Raw genomic sequence first — 21,123 nt, 5'->3', positions numbered from 1 at the left:
TGAGGCTTTAATGACTTTGATACCCTAACTTTCGAAAATCTTTTGTAATATTTTTAACATTTTTACTCTCTTGCCGAGGAATTTCTAAACTAGTAAGGTGACTTGAGTATGGTATCTCATTATGTTTTTTATACAAGAGTCAGTTTATATCGGTTTCCTGTCTTCTCACACTTCTATTTAATGTAAACTTATACCTGAAAACACTTCTTGATTACAGAAATAATCACCATGGTAATTTATCCCAGGACTTTTTAAATGTTAAATAGAATTAATTGGTATTAGAAGAAAATTCTTGGTGTTATTTTGCCGGATTTTGTAGAACATAAAATACTGGGTAATTAATTACATACACAGGCATCGTGGCAGTTCCTCCATGGACTTTAAAAACTTCCTAATGAAAATTTTAACTTTCCACAAATAATGAAAAAGGTGCTAAGTGCAACATTTGGTCTTTAATGTTTAGTTGTTCAGGAGATTGTTATTGGATTGAAGCCACTTTGTAGATACGTAAGATCTTCTAAAACAGGTAAATATTGTGAAGTTATGATAACGAATAGTCCATGCGTTATGTACGCATATGTGGCTAAATTACGAATTACTCGTGAGTTTAGGCGTTTTCGTAAATATTTTCTTCACCAAAGCGGAAAAGAGTAAGGATTTTTGTGCGCTTGTTCTATATTCACCAAAGATTAGAATTTCATAGGCAGAGAGTGAAAGGCCTTTGTGGAAGAGAGAAAAAAAGAATTACGAATTCAGAAGAGTGACAGTGTAAAGAAAAATGGATAAAAAGGATGATAGAAAGAAATGGCCTCGGTTCTTGGGTTTTGCACAATGCATGAGGAAGGAATTGACCTGAATTTGTGATTCGCTCAGAAAGGGACGTGGTACACAGCAAAGGCAACTTGAGAAAACAGTGTCTAAAGTACTTTGTGTTTGTAAGAGAGAGAGAGAGAGAGAGAGAGAGAGAGAGAGAGAGAGAGAGAGAGAGAGAGAGAGAGAGAGAGAGAGCAGAGTGCTTCATTTAAGTTACTTTATCTGACAGTGATATATTAGGTAAAAGAGTAAGCTTTCATATGACACAAGGAGTTTTTTTTATATACCACTACATTTTTCGTACACACACACACACACACACACACACACATATATATATATATATATATATATATATATATATATATATATATATATATATATATATATATATATATATATATATATATATATATAAAACTGTACAAGGCACTGCGAGTTTTTGTTTACTTCTTCAAGACTTCCGCCTTGAGGACTGAAGGAAGTACCTACGAAATTGGAACTAGCCAGAAAAGGCATAATTAAAGGGTGGAAAGGCATAGCCATTCTGGATGGATGTGGAGAAGCAAGTTTCTCATCACAAGGGTGGATTTAACTCTGGGGCGGCTGGAGACTGCTAAGTAGTACTCGCTTGCAGCTTTGGCCTTCATGTCTCTGGGATGAAGCCGCTTGTCCACGTCCATCCAGGAAGGCCATGCGTTTCCATGCTTTAATCATGCTTTCCCTGGCAACATTTCCGATTTTTTAGCACTTTCTCCAGAGCGAGGGCAGAAGTCTTGAAGAGTTAAACAAAGATTCCTACTGTGTTGTTTAGTTTATTTCCAAATCTGACAGCTTTTTCAACATTAATTAGGGTTGGAATGAATAAGAAAAAATTAACATAGTCTCAGTTTTTGTTTGTCTCTTGAAGCTTCTTCAATCGACGAGGACTGAAGAAGTAATGAAAATATTGGAAAAGTCACCATAAAATTATAGATGTCATGGATATACAGTATATATATATATATATATATATATATATATATATATATATATATATATATATATATATATATATATATATATATATATATATATATATACATATATATACACACACATATGTATGTGTATATATATACTGTACATATATATGTATAATATATGTATATTGTAATTTTCTCAGATGTTCACTAGTGGTTTTTCTTGTTAATAATCCGGGTTTTTCCCCCGAAAGTGTCATTATGCTTAGTAGCTTTGTTCTGTGATATTAATTTCGTGTTCAGTTACTTGCCATTTTCCTTCCATCTAAAATTTAAAGCTTACTGATATACTTATTATTATTATTTATTTATTTTTTAAACAATAATTTATTACTGTGCTCCATTTTTGTCTGACTCCTGATGTATGGATTTTCCATTTTCTCTGTTTTTAGCCCTGAGGATGGGATTTGTATCCCGAAACGTAGGTGATGTCAATAAAGAAATTTATAACAGAAAATGCTGAAGTTTCTACTGGCCATACTGTTCCTATTAAAGATTCGACTTTCTAGAAGAGACAGTGTCATTATATATATATATATATATATATATATATATATATATATATATATATATATATATATATATATATATCTATATATATGTATATGTATATGTTTGTGTGTCTGTGTGTGTGTGTGTGTGAACACTTTCAGTAGGTATATAAGTTGAGACACTAAAGACACTGCGACGTCCCGAAGCAGGTCGACACGGGATGTCTAATAAACGTTTTCATCAGTTTTAGGTAGTACATCTACTTGCTTATGTAAAGAGGACTTTCAATTTAACCTTAAACTAGGTTTAAACTTCAGCGACTTCTTTATCCATTGATTAAATATCCTGATAATAAGACATTAAACTCTGTCTTGCACAAAATTCTTACAAACTCATTAGTTTCGTCCATTTTCTATAGAAGCGGAGACTCGTATGGTTGGCACCCTCTTGATATTTGCTTTTCCGTGTGATAATAAAATACAGTATAAAAGAATAGGTCGCGGGAAGGGCGGTTGATTTAGGGCGAAAAGATGGGGTTGAGTCTCGAAAGAATCGACAAGATGGAAGATTTTAAGACTGGAAAAAATGGCAGCGGAAGAAAGCACCACAGTCAAGTTGTTGAGAGAAAGAAACAGTCCACAGATCATGCGATTTAAGGAAACTGATTTCCATAAACTGAATAGCGGTGGCCAACGAATGTCTCGAGACGTCTTGAAAGGTCTCCTCTTCTTAAGCCCTAGAGATCATTGACCAGATGATTTGTGATGGCCACGTCGAACACCAGAGCAAAGTATGAAGCACCGAATCATGAAAGCAGTAGTTTTCCAAAATTGAACACACTATAAACGCCAAACTTTTATGCTGGTAAAACTTGGTAGAGGAAAAAATATGACAAAATTATAAGAACCAATATTTAAAACCACAAGGATACTTTATCGTCCTTACGGTATTCTTGATCAAAAAATGGCATATAACACTTTACTTAACGAGAGAATTATATACACAAATCTTTTCGTAGCTCATGAATTGGGGCCTCTGTTATGTTACTACCGCACTTCAAAAAATACCAATTTTTTTTTTTTTTTACCTTTTAGGTAAACAAAATGAAATTTAAAATCACCATGACCCTCGAAATTATTCGGGCGAATTGCCTTTATGTTTTGAGAATTTTGCCCTTATATGTAATTTAGTGGATATTTGAATAAATCCCCCGTGAAATGAAAACGCTCCGAAGGCGACACATTGGACGGAAACTGGAATGGGTTTGGAAACGATAAATTGCAAATATTGCCTCATGAAGTGTGACATGAATGCTTCAGACAAATCATTTAAAGCCAGTGATACTGCGTGAGTCGTAGATGAATTGTATCAGGTGCTGGTGATAAGCTTTATCCCGCACTGTCATCTGTTTGGTCGGGAAAATCGAGCAGGAAATTCGGAATGTTGCAAATAACGCAGATGGTAATATAATTAAGCCTGAGTAATTTGATCACCTCTGTAAAGACTGGGGTCTTTAAACTGTTTCTTTGCCATGTAAATTCTTATTTGGTAGTCGTATGATAATTTTATGGATTCACATTTAACTAAAGGTATTTTACATACATTTTTCATTACATTCTTGTATTTCTTCATGTTCTTGACACTGATAAATTCATAAAAGAAGATTTAATTATTGCTAAAAAGATACTATCCTCGTACTGAATTGAATGTTAGGAGAGTTTATAACAATAAAAGACTTATCACAAGAGTTCACTAAATGGAATGAAAGAGTGGGGGTTTTTGGTTTAAAATGTGATAATATGCCGTTATGGTGTGTTGCTGTGTTTCATAATGCTTTGTTTGGGTATCTCTTATGCAAAGCATCCAGCGTCAGTGGTCAAATAACAGTAATAATTAGGGTAGATATGTAACTGCCTAATTGCATGTTGCTTACGGTTCATAATATTTGAATTTGACTATGCGCACAAGCATATGAGAGAGAGAGAGAGAGAGAGAGAGAGAGAGAGAGAGAGAGAGAGAGAGAGAGAGAATTTATAATCTCTGGTATAATACTTGAAATCATTACCGCCCAAGAGCACGTTTTTTAATCGTTCTGTGATACAGATATAATGTATTCATTATCTTCGTATTTTATCTTCATTGAATTTGTAATGCTTTTTCATTCCCTTATCATATATATCTGCATTAATTCTATAATGCATAGTCTTGTTGTCATCATATTCTTTTCATTATTGACAGTCACTTGAATCTATAACAAAACGCTTCATAGTTTATATTCCCTAATCAGTATGGATTTGAATTTTGGAAAATAAAAATGGGAAAACTAATGAATTGAAATGATACGTTTTTAGTTTCCTATAAAAGAAATATATTGAGATGGCTTTTTCTGTCCGTCCGCACTTTTTCTGTTCGCCCTCAGATCTTACAACTACTGAGGCTAGAGGGCTGCAAGTTGGATGTTGATCATCCACCGTCCAATCATCAAACAACAAATTGCAGCCCTCTAGCCTCAGTAGTTTTTATTTTATTTAAGGTTAAAGTTACCCATGGATCGTGCGTCTGGCATCGCCGAGTCCAATTCCGGAGGCGTCGCTGACGCACCTTCACTTGACCGCATCTTGGGAGCAACTGAGCGCTGCCCGGTCGTGGCTGAGAGTTTTTGTACTGCAGCACATCGAGTGGCTCGTAATGATGTCAATCGAAGACAGTTAGAAGAAGGTCGTGACACTGCGGCTCGTCGAGAGGCTCGTCTAGATCTTCAAAGGTGGTTTTTTTTTCTATTTGGTCAGCCTAGGAACACAGGCCACCATCGGGCCGTGGCAGAAAGTTTTTTGGGCCGCGGCTGAGATTTTCATACAGCATTATACACTGTACAGAAAACTCAGTTGCGCCGAAGAAACTTCGGCGCATTTTTCATATGTTTCTTCTAGATTTCTCTTCGGTAAATCCAAGCGTTTTAATTTAGTGATAAAGGCATAAAACATTTCCAGCTAATGTTTGTTAAGAAGTTCATCAAGAAAAAAACGAAGAAAACTGACAGCCGCAAATACCTTAAATTTGGGAAGTATTTAGAAAAGTCATTTCATAATTTTCTTACTTTTTCACATTCATGTCTGGAAAATTTTCGGAATCCAAATCCCAATAAGAGAGGCTCCTTTTTCATGACCGTAGGTTTTTCTTGCGAGAGTTTTCGACCTCGTCTTGAATTGGAGGTCGGAATCCTTTCAGTTTTCTCGAGTTTTCGACCTCGTCTTGAATTGGAGGTCGGAATCCTTTCAGTTTTCTCAAGACTATTAATTTATTTATATGTTGCTGCTGTGAGACCAGAATTTATACAAGAAATTAATTCCCGGCATATTTTCTCATTGTATCTAATTGCCAAAGCGGAAATGTAATGGAGAGTATAATTTTTTGTGGTTTAAGATCATTGAGCTAGCTTTGATGTTTAGAATAAATTAAGCATTTTTTTATGAAGTTACTCTTAGTCGGAGAGAAATATTTTACGTTCGTTTTTTATTAGACTTAGGTACCATTAAAATTTTGTCATTAGTGATGTAGACTTTACAGCTCACATGTTGCGATGAATTTGACCAGAAATTTTAAGCTAAAAAGAAATCTTTTAAGAAAAAACATGTCCATGAACTCTTAGCACCCATGTCACTGGGTTTTGTTTGCCACGTGCCGGTAGCTACAATAATGATTAGACAAAAGAAAAAGGTATTTGTAGACAGATTTCAGGGTGGACAACTCGTAAGTAGAACGTGCGAAGTACTCGTGTTGATACTGAAGTTGAACGAAGGTTAAGGATATATAAGAGGAAATATTTGGAAAAAGTCTGGTGATATTACCAAAGTCATGTATCGAGGGAGTGTCATTGGTGGTAGGTTAGTTCAGAGAATTATTAATGAAATATTCTTGGACGAAAAGAAGAAGCGATAATCGACCGTGAAAAGGGGGGAGTGGTCAGAAAGGGACGTAGTGCCGTCAGGGTACCTCATACGGTGCACTGTCGGCATCACTAAAGGTTCTTTGTAGTGTTCCTTCAGCCCCTAGCTGCAAACCCCTTCATTCCTTTTACTGTACCTCCGTTCATAATCTCTTCCATCTTACTCTCTACCCTCTCCTAACAATTGATTCATAATGCAACTGCGAGGTTTTCCTCCTGTTACACCTTTCAAACTTTTTACTGTCAATTTTCGTTTCAGGGCTGATAGACCTCTTAGGTCCCAGTGCTTGGCCTTCGGCCTAAATTTTATGTTCTGTTCCACAATTCCGTGCGTAAAATTTTTGAGAGGTCATAGGGATATGAAGGCAATAATTTGACTGGCATATCCGAAGCTTAAGAAGACATGAATGTGCTTATGTATGAATGAACAGTATCTGAAATGGAATAATTAATAAAGAAAATTAAGAGTGGATGGAAAACACCAGGTGAAACTGAAATGACACCACATACACTAACGAGAATATGGAATGAAAAAACACAGCTTGATGATTTGGAACTGAAAATCATTGCGAATGCACAAAGGAAAGATGACCTGAATGAATATGGTATCTGTAGAGATATTAAACTTGCATTGCTCGTAATGAAAATATCCGGTATGCTTATTAATGGGCTGGAAATTGATTAAATGCTTTCTGTATGAATTGGTGGTTTTACGAAAGAATAGTTGGACAGATCCAATATTTGTGTTAAGACACAGTGTACAGCAATGTATGGAATTTAAAAACTTTCTGGTGACTTTTGCTGATTCCTAGGAGTCTGACAGCGTTCAAAGACCAGAACTGTAGGCCTTTCGTCTTTTTGACAACCCCGTTGAATATGTAAAGCCATTTGAAGTGATCCTTTACGAAGTAAATGCTAAAGTAATGTTAATGGGGTCATGTCTAGTGAATTTATAGTAAGAAATGGTGGGGTACTACAAGGAGAAGACATTTTACGTCTGCTGTTACACATCTTTTAGCTTTTGTAATAAAAAAAAGCAGTCGGAGATGGAAGAGAAGGTTTAAGGTGAAGTAATAATAAAAACCTAACAGATTTGGAATATGCAGGTGATGACGTTTTAATGAGCAAAACACCAGTACATTTCATATCCTCTCTTATTAGAATGCATCAAATGTCTAAACAGATTTGACTCAAAATAAATAAATAAAAACAATGGTTATTGGTTAATGACGTTGAATCTTGTATTAATGAGGTAGGCTCTTTTAAATGTAGAGGAACAATCATAACCGATGTAGGTTTCTTGAGTTGAAGTTTATTAAAAGACTAAAGAAGGCGAGTCAGATCATGGGCAGGGTGAATAAGGTTTGGAAGTCTAATAGAGTGAAATAGCTTATGAAAGTGCGATTTTACATAAATCTAGTACTAGCTATTTTGCTGTGCTGATTTTAATCGTGATGTGACCTTAAGAATATAGAATTGAAAAGCGTAGTAGGGGTTAGATGGCAGATAATTAGAAATGAGGCCATAATGATAATTACGGGAGTAACACTAAATGGAGATGGGGTGTCATCTGCACATCCCCGGGAAGAATTTTATGTGATAGTGTAAGTCTTGACTTCTCTGGGCACCAAAAGTGTTAGAAGACCCAGACCGTCGTGGGCGAGAACTGTGATAAGTAAGGCTGGAGATGGGTGGAGATTTATTGAGGATATAGCATTATAGCGGGTGGAGATTTGTTGGGGATATAGCACTTAACAGAGAAGACTTGGGTAGCAGAGACCCTGTGATTCAGGAGTGGTTGGAGAGGATAATATAAGTGTTAGTGCATTGAAAAAAGCCTTGAAAGTTTATATCGTAATAATAGTCGGATTAAGCGATAATAGTTAGTTAGAATTATAATATTCGTAGTGAATTATAATATTTGTAGTAAGTGATATTAATAATTAGTTAGAATTATAAATATCAAATAAATAGCACGGGTGGTTTTTGATGATATACAATACGAAGATTATGTTAAAATAAAAAAAAAATTATGAGAACATAACAACTATAGCTAGAAATATTTTTAAATATTTCTCGAGATGTTTGAGAGGGATTAGTTTGCCTAGAATCTTCAAAGCCTTATTTCGTATAGTTCTTCATAGGTAGTTTTACTGGAGAAATTCAGTTAGTCTATTTTATTGCCGTTGAGTCAGTTGTTTCTAAAGGCACTTGGTTTGTTGGTTAGTTAAGGAGAACTAACATTGCCACTGTTGTGTATGTATACTAGCTGGGTAGAACGCTCGCGGCCCGGTTTGTTTTTCTCATTGTGTAGGAAAATGAGGAAAAATTAGTCCCTTTTATGAAGAAACGTTATTTTTGTGCATCCAGAGTAATTAGACGAGGGGGCTATTATAAGGGTATTACCCATTTGTGACAGAATCCTTTTATGCAAAAATGCGAAGTAGGAAAACCTTGCATGACCCTCTGTAACAATAATAGTATTAGAATTTTGTTTTGAGACAAAAATGCAGGTAATTTTAGAACATAACATTTTATTCGTGTTTTTATATGAATCGAAATATTATCCAATACTGTTTTGATCTTGAAAGTGTAAAATATATTTACTGGTTATCAAGATTTCTATCAGGGGGAAACTTATTGTAATGTTTTATTGTTAGCTTTTTTTTTACTAGTGTCACACATTCTGATTAAGCACGCACACATAATTACGGGACGATTTTTTTAGGCGATACATTACTCCTAACGGAGACTTTACATGATGACTGATCTTTTGCGTTGTCATTTGAGGGTCTAATCTAATAAAAAAAATTTATCAGAGGCAGAGGTCTTGACAGCTATTATTTGTTGGTAATATACTTTCAACACTATATACTATTTCATTTTCACTGTTAACGTAATTTTTACGTGACAGTGCAACAATGCCTTGAATTTCTCTCTCTTCTCTCTCTCTCTCTCTCTCTCTCTCTCTCTCTCTCTCTCTCTCTCTCTCTCTCTCTCTCTCTCTCTCTCTTGTTGTTGCTTGTTTAATGAAAGTATAATCGAATAGAATTGTCGTCAGGTATATTACACGACTGACTGTCATTCTTTCTCTTTTACAGAGACTCTTTTCACTGAGAGCTATCAAGCTAACGAACATATTAATACATGTTAGATAAAAGATATGAAAGGCTTTAGTATGTGGTGTCACGCTTCTGTTCTCACAAACATCTTAGGTTTAACTGGTAAAATCGCACCAGACATGGACAATACACATGTAACCCAGTTATCAGTATATATAAGACGATTAATTATTGCAAATTCCCATATTTGCCCTCATTTTGGAATTAGTGTTGAATAGCCAGGTTTACTTGGTGGACGAGAGCACTTTAAGGAAACGTCTAGTGCTGCTCCCTTTCTCCCAGAAGCTCCGTCCAAAAATAAAATAAAAAGAAAATAGCTGTGAGGGATGGATGCTTCTTTTCATATGCCATGAAGAGAGAGAGAGAGAGAGAGAGAGAGAGAGAGAGAGAGAGAGAGAGAGAGAGAGAGAGAGAGAGAAGCCCTTATGACAGACACAAGGGTTGCTTATGTAAATGGCGTTTGATGTAGGAAACAAGAAAAACGATTAAATGTGATCCCTTCCCATTTCAAAAGAGGAACGCTTTTGTGGTGCTTTAAGTTTCATGTACCTCCAAAGGTGTTTATTTGTCTTTTATTTGTTTTGTAACTTACATCCAATTTCGACCGGTTTTCAAGTTTTTTTAGGATGCTTTAAGATTGTGTATTAAATTTTTGAGCTCATTACTTATGAAACCTTGAATAAAAAAAATCGTTCTTTGTTCTCTTTACACGTCATATGGAATAATAGGTCAGAAGAGAAGTCCAGAATATAAGAGGCAAAGAATGAGTGGAGAAGAAAAACAACGGGAAGGACTAATGAGAAAAGCATTTTTCTTTCTTCCAAACATAAGACTATGCGGATTCTCTCTCTCTCTCTCTCTCTCTCTCTCTCTCTCTCTCTCTCTCTCTCTCTCTCTCTCTCTCTCTCAGACTTTCTGTATATGTAGTGTAGGCGGGAAGCTGGGTCGGAAATGAAAGGTTTTATCAGAGCAATATCAACCATGATGTTCCGACATTCCTACCGACAATGAATGCGAGGTTGGGGTTGGGATAGAAGAGGGTGTGTGGGAGGAGATTCCTGTGGTGGGTGTGTGATTGGGTTAGTGGGTGATGTCTTCGCCTCCCATCCCTTATATCTCACCCTTTCTGGGTCGTAAATATTATTTTCGTGTTATGGTGTTACGGCTTCTTTTTTGTCAGGTTTTATTACTTTGTCACATTCTTGCCACTGCTCTGACAGCTCTACTATTTATATGGGACATCTTATTTCCTTTATACATTCCACTTTTCAGTCCTGCCCTGTCAGATTTGCAGTTTTTGGTTGCGGTCGATGAAAGATAATATAAGTGATATATCCCTCTGGTATATATATCCTATATATATATATATATATATATGTATATATATATATATATATATATATATATATATATATATATATATATATATAAATATATATATATATATATATATATATATATATATATATATATATATATATATATATATACACAATATATATATATATATATATATATATATATATATATATATATATATATATATATATATATATATATATATATATATATATATATATATATATATATATATATATAGAGAGAGAGAGAGAGAGAGAGAGAGAGAGAGAGAGAGAGAGAGAGAGAGAGAGAGATGGCTGAGTGGTACAGCTCTCGACTCAAGTTTGTTAGGTTCGTGATTCGTTCTTGACTTACTGCCAACCTGTCCACCCAGTAAAAATGAGTACCAGTATCCCATAGTGTCAAAAGGGGTGTGGGAGGCATGCTGCAACTTCTTCTTCTCTCAAGATTTTAGGAGAAACCTGAAGGCTATACCCTTCTGGCGCCATTCCTTCAAAGGGGGAAAGGCACACTGAAAATGTAAAACATATGTATATGTGTATATATATATATATATATATATATATATATATATATATATATATATATATATATATATATATATATATATATATATATGATTTTTTAATATACTAACTAACACACACCCACTGAACGTGATATGATGACTGCGGACTCATTTTGCAAATTTAAAGTCCGGATCTACAAATACATTTTTTTCATAAACAGTGGCACACTTCGTAAGATGTTAACGTCGACGTTAACCTTTAAATGAGATGAAAACTCATTTGCAAATCTAAAAGAGAACACGATTACTGTTTACGTTCAAGAATTATCCATTCACAAGCTCAAGTAGCGAGAGAAGCCTAGAATACAGCTTTCGCTCCTTAAACTTTTCCTGACTCTCTGGTTCTCTAGAGCCTCTGCAATAAGCAGACCATTCATACCCCATTGGATCTTACCTCGTTGATAATCTCTGGCTCGACTGCAGAGTACCTTTGTAGTATAGATGTTATTAAGTGAAATCTGTATCCTGAGGTCGTAATCTGAATTTCACCTTATTCAAGGTTAGATTTTGCAGTTTTTAGTTTTCTGTAAAAGAAAACTAATGCGATGGCTTTGTCTGTCCGCCCGCACTTTTTTTGTCCGCACTTTTTCTGTCCGCCCTCAGATCTTAAATCTACCGAGGCTAGAGACCTGTAAATTGGTATGTTGATCGTCCACCCTCCAATATTCAAACATACCAAATTGCAGCTCTCTAGCCTCAGGAGTTTTTATTTTATTTAAGGTTAAAGCTTAGTCGTGATGGTGAGTCTGTCAACACTATAAGACAGGCCACCACCTGGCCGTGACTGAAAGTTTCATGGGCTGCTGCTCATACAGCATTATATACTGTACAGAAAACTCGATTGCGCCGAAGAAACTTCGGTGCATTTTTTATTTGCTTTTTTTTGCTAGTTTACGGCTGTTTGGCAGTCCAGTGATTATGAGAGCTTATGCACCAAGCTTTGTTACCTGCAACTGCAACTGTTTCTTAGAACAAACTAAAAGATAGGTGACTAAATTGTTCACCTGCACCTAATGTCCCTGAACTTTTGTCGACATACCGCAGTTCTTGAGCACGGTCTTTTCAGCATGACAGTTTTTCCAAAATTATCATGAAACCTGTCGAGTTTGAAGGGTGTTATCGTTTTTGCGCAATACACTTAAAATTTATCCAATCTGGAACTCCAATTTTTGTCAGGGACGTACCAAATCTCAGCCTAAAACATATTGTGTAAGGCAGTGATCCGGCCGGATTTGAGGTCAGTATCAACATGCTTTTCGTTTCGTAGCGATAAATATGAACTTACAGAACCGTGTAACTTTGGGGGTTCGTGTGGTTGGTTGAACATAACTTTATTGGCTGTTTCAGGGCTGGAGGCGGAAGAGTTAAAGAACAGCCCCATAGCATTTATTGTTAAATTTTATATTTGTGTGTGTGTTATTGGCGGATGTTGCCAAGATAGTTAAAATATTCTGTGATCAAAATTCGGTAAGGTAATCGTTAGTTCGTTAGTATGTTCAAAACATCACATTACATAATTCTACCAAATAGCGTGTAGTATTGGTGTTGCGGATTCTGGTAGGTAATAATCTCTCACCCTTCCGTTTTAGAAACCTGCATCCAGTCATTATCTTAAACTCGTAAAAATACTTCATTAGACTATTCTATTTCATTGCCATCTTTCGTGTAAGCTTTTAGGCTGTTACTGCAAATGACACGGCAACAAGTTTTTTATTTGCCGAGGAAGAGACGTAGAGGCCGTACACACATGCAAACACACACACACACACACACACACACAGATAGAGAGAGAGAGAGAGAGAGAGAGAGAGAGAGAGAGAGAGAGAGAGAGAGAGAGAGAGAGAGAGAGAGAGAGGTCTTGTGTACCAGATGCCTGTGAAGGTCTTAACAGAGAAAGTATTTGGAATTTAAGTTGGCACGCAATATTTTCTCCCTCTGCACTGCATTATTTTTTCTTTATTTTTTTTACGGTGAGGCTACTTTTAGGACGGGGTGCATGAGTGTTGTTATTTTTATCCATAACTTATTCTCCCTAGCCGAAGGCACCTGAGGCACACCTGAGAGAGCAATAAAAATGAATACCTTGGAGGCTTATACGGATGACTTTTGTATTTACATCATGTCCGTTACGTCAAGGAGTCATGGGCGAGTCTCTTTATGGCCGTCTCTGTATTTCACTTTCTACATGATTGTAAGAGCTTGTAACCAATTTTGAATGCACAGGACAGTGAGATGTGCAGCCCAATCACTGTCCTTACCTATATTGGACCTGAAGCCAAGAGGAGAGAGAAAGAGGGCGGAAAAAGAGTAGGATTTCATCCTGACAAAAAGACAGATGTGCCATTTAAAGGACAGGTCTCGAGCGTTGGAAAATGGAAACAGTTAGATGGCGGGACACGGACTTGCCAGTATAAGGGGGGGGGGAGGTGGAAATCTCGTCCGTACAATCTGATGATTACTGATTTCCGCGGTGTAAATTGTATAGAAGAGGTTGCTTGATGGGCGTTAGGAAACCGCCTGAGAGGCCACCGAACGTGCAGTAGTCAGGCCATTGTATTCACTTGCGTTTTCTTTTTTAAGTATTGTAAAATGGCGAATATTTGGGTACCTATCATTTGGGATGTCTTAAAGATTTTAATATTGTAATTACTGTTCAATATCAGAGAGACCAGAAAGTGTGCGCCCTTATCTGAGTCCAGAAAGAAACAGGAAGGGAAGGTCTCTTTTTCAGGTCCACAGCGGAAGAGAATGTTATTAGTTTGTTTCTGTTACTCAGGATTATATTGGTATTGAAAGGAACGTTATTTATTTGAAAATAATACTTGCAAGACCCTGGTATTTAAATAAATGAGTATAAAACACAGTGTCGCAATATGTATTAGTTGTTGTAGGACAAGCAATTATTCTTCATTTTGTAGGTCAAGATCAATTTACCTTTATGTTCTATACGTTACCTGGTCTTGTATTCCGTTCGTTACCTGAGGGAAATGTGCGTCGTCAACAGTTTATTTGTCTTCTACTGGAGCGTTATGAAGATATTCTACAGCACTACACTCTCCTTATTTGGTTGAACAGAAGAATGAAACTGCACCTGTGTAAGTTACGTTTCTTAGTAATATAGTGCACTGTTCACCATTCAGCTCATATACATGCATGAATTTCCTATAAAAGTATTAGAGACCCTGCAGACCAGCTGGAGATATACGAAGAACGTAAACGCTGGCACAAATAACATTATGGCACTGTTAATCCTGTTTTCTTGAGACGCGTCTCGGCTTCTATCTTAGCAATAATTATAAAGTCCGGGGACGTGAAGGCTGCAGTCGTAAGTGTGGTTGTAAATTTAATGCGAGAACCCACCTCAAGACTTTTAAATCTGCGAAATGAGACTCAAGCCGTAAATGCTGCCATAAACTTATGAAAGGATATAAAATCAGCTGTTTAGGATGCGAGGTTTCTTTCATCAATAACTCTCTCTCTCTCTCTCTCTCTCTCTCTCTCTCTCTCTCTCTCTCTCTCTCTCTCTCTCTCTCTCTCTCATAATTCGTAGGGAATGTGTATTTATTTGATACTGTTTCCGTTAACATTCAGGGAATAGTTTATAAACTGATTTGCCTCGGTTCAAGTTAAACATCTTTTGAATGATTTAATCTTTTTGTACCGCATGAAAGACGCATGCTTGGATCCCCAAGGAAATTGCACTTTCCGAATTAAAACTGAAAAAATGCACAGTATTCGTCATCCTTGACATATGTCCAATAACGGCAATATCTTACGAACCCTCATTGATATTTTTGGTTTAAAAAAATATCTTTGCAATTTTGATAGTTTAAATCCTGGGGTAGGTTAAGCAGTTTTCCGTTTTGCATTCCTTTCAAAAACTTGTTTTCGGTGCAGGTACAAACATTCGTATCATTTCCACATTCCAGTAACTCCGCCCGACACCCATTGCTAAAGCAACGGCAGCAACAAACATTAAAACCACAATTGGAAAAATAGGAAATGTGAAATGGCACACTATTGTCATTGGCAATAAACGATATCTTTCTTTTTGGAATCTAGCATTGTAAATGTAATTCATTTTTATTTTCCAGAATTTTATTCTGCCCAATTTCGGGTTTTCTTTTTTGTTCATTCATTAATTTTTAGTAACGAGACCGGCCATGTGTGATATTTATTATTAATATTTGAACGCGTTTTGCTGGATAACCATTATCAGGAAATTGCACTTGTACAAAAATGGATTTTGGTAGGGTCTTGCTTTGGCGTATATCATTGTAAGTGCTGTCTCATGGGTTTCTGTTTTGGCCAAGGCCAGTCAAGGATTACTGTATATAATATGAAGTTGTTCCATACTGGCAATCGAGCTTTTCCGTATTAGCATTTTTAGTTTTCTGTAAAAGAAAACCATTGTACCGGCTATGTCTGTCCGTCCGCACCTTTTTCTGTCCGCACTTTTTATTGTCCGCACTTTGTCTGCCCGCCCTCAGATCTTAAACACTACTGAGGCTAGAGGGCTGCAAGTTGCTATGTTGATCATCCACCCTCCAATCATCAAACATACCAAATTGCAGCCCTCTAGCCTCAGTAGTTTTTATTTTATTTAAGGTTAAAGTCAGCCATAATCGTGCTTCCGGCAACGATATATGATAGGCCACCACGGGGCTGTGGTTAAAATTTCATGGGCCGCGGCGCATACAGCGTGATACCACTGAAAGATATATCTATTTTCGGTGGCCTTGATTACACGCTGCAGCAACTGTACAGAACACTCGATTGCGCCGAAGAAACTTCGGCGCATTTTTTTACTTGTTTACTCCTATGTTGTCTTTAAGTGCTGCCATTAAATGTATTTCGTGTTATTCCTAGTGGCTCGTATTAAGTCGGATTCTGTCGAAGAGAGGAAGAAAATAAGGGTCTGTAAAATGTTTTTCACCATTTAATCTTTTTAATGGCTACCTAATTTCTTTCCTTTACGAACCTATTACATTCGGGGTGAAGTAGAAATTGGCAGACAACGTTATCAACTTAGGAGATGTCTGAGTTTTTGCCTTGTAATTTCCTATTGTTTGTTAGACTGTTCGTGAAAGTAGTGTCATTTCTTCGTCGGCTTTGTTAAGGCACCGAAGGTGTGAAAGTTCCTGTTCTTGCCCTGAGAACAATTTGATTTTTATTTTTCAGTTTGGGTGGAAATATTCATATGTGACTTCAAATGTTTAGAGACAAAGAGGACTAGGTAAAGGAGATATGGGTTTTTTTCCTGTTGCGGGTTGATACAGTTTCAGAATATTTAATTTGAAAACATAACCACTTAGCTCACCATCACTTTATAGCAAAGATGCTTTTCGTTCAAGGGACAATAAGATGTTGGTAACTAAATTATTAGGGTAGAAAGCACATTGAAAAATTTTTCTATTTTTAGAAATATGTCTTAAGAGGCTATTGTTGTTATTTTGTTTTCTAAATAGTATTTTTCTACGTGAATGGAATCGTTAGTTGTCTAAAGGCGTTGTATACATGCTGATTGCACCAATGTCAAGCCAAACTCCGTCTATCTAGCCCTGTCTGTTGTTGCTGCATAGCACAACTATATTCAAAGGGCAATAAGATTTTTGGTAACCTTAATTGCTTGGTTGGAAAGTATTTTGATAAGTTTTCTTATTGTTAAGATCTCATAATCTCATATTTTATTGATTTTTTAAAAATATTTTTTATAGGAGTGGGATCGGAAGCTGTCTTTGCCGTTGTGTAAAAGCTGATTGTCGTAATTTCAGGCTAAACTCCGTCTTTCCAGCTCTGTTTATTGTTGATGTTACTTTCCTCTTTAACCAACAAATATAGACAATGACTTGGGTCCTTGCTTCTTAATGGCCAGGCTACTATTAGTAATTAGCTAGGTAGTTATAATGCCCTTTTTGCTCACTTCTTAGTTCTTAATACCTTGAATGTAGAATGAAGTCCAAAATTGTTCAAATTAAATTTAATGTATCCTTTGGCTGGGTTAACTTAAGCTTTTTCTTCTTCTTCGTTTAACGTGCTTTTTCATTAGCTGATTTTTCACTACGTGATTCCCCTTTGGATTAGCAACATTGTACTGCATGAATTGGAATATACCATCAGCTACAAGCTTTCTTTTACACGGTAGCTAAAAATATCTGATGTTGCCAGGAAACCAATATCCATAATTTTCTACACAAGACGGAATGAATACCGCTGTTGCTCTTCCATTCTAGTAATAATGGTCTGCGTGGGTATCAGCTAATTTGACAAACTGTGTTCGAATTGGTGAATTTTTTTCTTCACCAGTGGCAGTTGTGGTATATACAATTGCCAGATGCTCAGTTTGTCGATGTTCCATAAGTTCCCCTCTAACTCGGAGAATCTGCCTTCAACATTAGTGCCGGCACCTCACTGGAATATGCATGCATCCAGGTTCTGTGTTAGTTGCCTAAGTGGTTACTCAAATCCTTTGCGGTAAAACTGAGGCTTCCTAAACTAAGATTCATTTTTGTCATAAAACTGGGAGTCTTCTTGTTGGTAAATGTGGGAGTCGGCTTTACGGTAAAATTAGGAGTCGTCTTAACGGGAAAACTGGGAGTCTTGTTAATGGTAAAACTAAGAGTTTTCTTGACAGTAAAACTGGGAGTCGTCTTTAACGGTCAAGCTGGGAGTCTTCTTCATGGTAAAACTGGGAACCTTCTTGACGGTAAAACTGAGGGTCTTCTTGGCTGTAAAACTGAGAGTCGTCTTGACCGTGAAACTGAGAGTCGTCTTGATTGTAAAACTGGGAGTCTTCTTGACCGTGAAACTGAGAGTAGTCTTGACGATAAAACTGAGTCTTCTTGACGGTAAAACTAGGAGTGATCTTGGTAACAACAGCAACACTGATACTAATGTTAGAGTTTAGTAGGTTTCGATTTTTGACTTAGGTTTTTTTTGTTCTGTTTTATCATTATCTCTTATTGATTTGTTTCCCAACTTTGCCTTTCTCTTTTTGACATATTCTATTGGAAGTAATAGAATATGCAGGTCACTTGTTAAGGAACGGGTACAATTACAATCAGTATTTTGATTTACTGAAAGTCTGAATCAATCTCTCTCTCTCTCTCTCTCTCTCTCTCTCTCTCTCTCTCTCTCTCTCTCTCTCTCTCTCTCTCTCTCTCATTAAAATTCTATTGATGCTTGGTATCCGTGTAACCTTTTCAGTTGGTTTTTATATACTATTTTTCCTTTGCTTCTGTATCATATCCAGTTTGACATAATGCTCATTTCGTTAAAAATTATAAATTGCTATTTTGCCGAGGTCACCTGAATATAGATTGTGAAGATCTCGAAATATTTCAGGTAAGCAATTACCTTTAAATTTGGAAAAAAATTTCTTCGCTTTGTATAGTATTTTCTTGGATCCGGGAAAAGAACTACAGTCTTTCTTCGGCCTCTTACTTCGTCGTTTTCTGGTCAGATCAAATAACAACAAATAATCCGAGATTTCCTGTGACGTGGCGACATCCAAGTGCGGAATGGCTCCTCAGGTTTGGTCCAATCGTCCCAAAGGGACCACCTTGGGCGGGGCCATAACTCTTCCAGATCGCAGATAAAGAATGAAAAGCAAGTTCTATTTCAGTTCCAAATTCCTCTTTACTTCTGGGAGGAGAAGTCGAGATTGGCTCTTTCATCCAGATCAGCGGTCCGAACGGTTAATGCATTACCAAATTAGTAATGTAAGCTACCCAAGTTTTCCAGCAATTTTTTTCTTCGTCTCAGTCTTCTTTTTCTTCTACGAGAATTCGGTGCATTACATTTTTTGCTGACTAGAATTACTGGATGTGGTTCGATAGCCTTCCTGCATGGACCAAATTTTTAGGGCATTAGGAAATTTAGGTTTTTATTATATATATATATATTATTATATATATATATATATATATATATATATATATATATATATATATATATATATATATATATATATATATATATGTGTGTGTGTGTGTGTGTGTGTGTATATATATATATATATATATATATATATATATATATATATATATATATATATATATATATATATATATATATATATATATATATATATATATATATATATATATATATATATATATTAATGTTTGTGGGTGTAGCACAGTTGCGCATACAGTGCAGATACATTAATCAATCGCTTTATAGAAAATATTTTTCCCTTTTAAGTTTTTGAATAACTATGTAAAGAAGAAAAGCAAAACATGTTCTTTGTTATTATTAGTCCGTAACTGCACTTGGATAATTTGTTTTAGTCTCTCGGATGGAAACCCACACACCCATATGCATGCACACGCGTGTTCGTAGGAAAACAACGATATTGACATAATGAAGCATCAAGAGGGTCAGAGTTTATGTAAAGAGGAAAATGTATTGTTCCTCCGGTAAACAACATTATAACAAATGACAAGCATTTTTGGCTGACAAAGAAGTAGTTGAAGGTTTAGAGAGATTGAGACCTGAGGTAATGACCATTCATGGAGAAACAAAGAATTTTGATTTTAAATCTTGTTGTTAACAGTTAGTAGGTATACAGAGCTCGGGAAAAGGAGAGTGTTAACCTCACTGTTAACAATGAGGAAAAGAAAACCTGCTTCCTTAGTTAACCTGAGTTTAGCATTTCACACACAGTACTGATATATAGTAATGGTCCAGTTATGGATTGAAAATTCCTCCTTGTAAGATGGATTTGAGCTCATCGGTAGTGTTTTTGGATGTTCCTCAGGTCTATGCTGTATCCCTTGTCTCGAGTTGGTTGAAGATGTAAGTTATTCTGTTAACTGACATCCATCGGAATTCGCAAGTCAAGGATTACAAATGTAGAAATAATGACTGCAATACGTAAAACATAGATAGTTTATGGAAGTGATTAGAATACAATCGAAGAGTGAAAGTGTTCTTATAATTAGGTGTCAGTTAATATCCAGATGCATTCGAAGGAGCGGGGGTCTACTGAAAGGTCAAGAGTCAGGTGACTTTTTTTGACGTATCAAGTGCGAGGTCGAAGAAATATAGAAATAAACAAATGAAAGAGATTTGCCATTGAGAAAAAAGTGAAAGTTAAGGGTTTTTTTAACTTTGAAAGCGAACAATTGTTGTTTTATAGAATGTTTTATTATATAGGCTGTGCACTTGTACATGAAATAAAGGCGCATATCCAAAAGTTAGAGGTTTATTGGTCTTTGCTTGTACAACGGCTAGAAGTAGTGAAATTGATGGGTCATAATGTAAATGAAAGTCTTGACGAGATACTAGTGAGAGTAGGCTACAAATGATTTAAATAAAAGAACGAGAAGTGATCATACGGGTGATAAATTTATGAAAGAAGGGATTGACGGGAAAATTGATAGTAAAAATCACAAGAAACAGCATCAGCGTAAAATATGTAGGTACAAGATGTAGGGAAGAATTTTTTTTTTTTTTTTTTTTTTTACGGTAGTCGAGTCTTTTATTTTGGACGTTAAAGTGACCCGTAAACTACCAGTGACGCACTTCGTCAAGCAGATGTATCATTCGCTGAACCTTTACCGTTTGAAATTGTCTGCCTAAATATATAGAAATATGTCGGAGTTGCAGTGTTGACATTGAGGACATTTCGGGGTTGTAAGTCGCGAATATTTGAGTTTCCTTTTCATCAGTGCATTATTTTATTTATTTATTATTATTATGTTATTTGGTGGAAGTCCTGGATCAATACATTTTGTGATATAAGGTGGTAAGACTTCTTTTCCTACAAAACTTTGACTTACTGGTATAGGTATT

The 21,123-nt window shown here is 36.0% G+C and overlaps 1 protein-coding gene across 1 annotated transcript in view; it reads right to left on the bottom strand.

The window, feature by feature from the left end:
• Positions 1-21,123, bottom strand: part of LOC136850191 (acetylcholine receptor subunit alpha-like 1) — a 485,313-nt gene that overhangs the window by 5,230 nt on the left and 458,960 nt on the right. The window lies entirely within an intron of this gene.

The sequence above is a fragment of the Macrobrachium rosenbergii genome, chromosome 21 (assembly GCF_040412425.1).
Source record: "Macrobrachium rosenbergii isolate ZJJX-2024 chromosome 21, ASM4041242v1, whole genome shotgun sequence".
In the NCBI taxonomy this organism is placed as follows: Eukaryota; Metazoa; Arthropoda; class Malacostraca; order Decapoda; family Palaemonidae; genus Macrobrachium; species Macrobrachium rosenbergii.
This window is presented reverse-complemented; position numbering and strand designations above follow the sequence as displayed.